The sequence below is a fragment of the Tupaia chinensis genome, unplaced genomic scaffold (genome assembly GCF_000334495.1).
Source record: "Tupaia chinensis unplaced genomic scaffold, TupChi_1.0 Scaffold149501_1, whole genome shotgun sequence".
In the NCBI taxonomy this organism is placed as follows: Eukaryota; Metazoa; Chordata; class Mammalia; order Scandentia; family Tupaiidae; genus Tupaia; species Tupaia belangeri.
Genome location: NW_006209345.1, coordinates 932860 through 933572, shown reverse-complemented (window position 1 = coordinate 933572; position 713 = coordinate 932860). Strand labels below are relative to the sequence as shown.

General features: G+C 62.1%; 1 protein-coding gene across 1 annotated transcript in view; it reads left to right on the top strand.

The window, feature by feature from the left end:
- The window catches only part of CCND1 (cyclin D1), a 19418-nt gene that overhangs the window by 928 nt on the left and 17777 nt on the right, over positions 1–713 (top strand). The gene's annotated exons all lie outside the window — the stretch shown is intronic.

Below are 713 nucleotides of genomic sequence, written 5' to 3'. Positions count from 1 at the left end.
GGGGCCGCATTGAGGGGCCGCTGCAGCCGGGAACCGGCGGAGGGACTCAGGGACGTGTTGTGGGCAATTTTGGGGGGACGCCACTCAGGAAAGGGTGCCTTTTGTTCAAACAGCGAGCCCCAGGGCGCCCCGCATGGGCAGCCTGGGCCGGAGAGCACGCCAGGCTGCAAGGTCGCGTGGCCCCCAAGACTCCAATGATTGACCCTTGTCTGCAGAGGTCTTGGCTTGAGGGAACATCCCGGAGTGAGCAGGGGGTCTGGGGCACATTTTCAGACCTTCAGTGGGCGCCTCAGGGGCTCGCAAATATTTTTAAATAATTTTTGAAAGTGCGGCGTGGTGCCCTTGCGAGAGGGAAACGGAGCCCGCGCCTAGGGGAAAGGGGGGGCCCGGGGTTTGAATTCCTGGGGCTCGCCCCTGAGCCTGCAACGAGCTCCCGACCCCTGGCCTGGGTAAAGGGTCGCCTGAGGGTCATTTTCAGGTTTTTTTTACACACCTAGTTATTTTTTAAATATTTTTAAATATTTTTTGAAAAGATGACGTCTGGGGAAATGCGGCGAGGCGGCCTGGGACGCCACCTTTGTGTCTCGCAGGCGCGGCGAGCGCGGCGCCCTTCCCCACAGCCCGCCCCACGGCCCTCGCACCCCAGTGGGTGCCGACCTCCTGCCAAGCAGACCCCAACGCCCCAACGCGTGCCGGGGGTCCTCGTGGCCGGC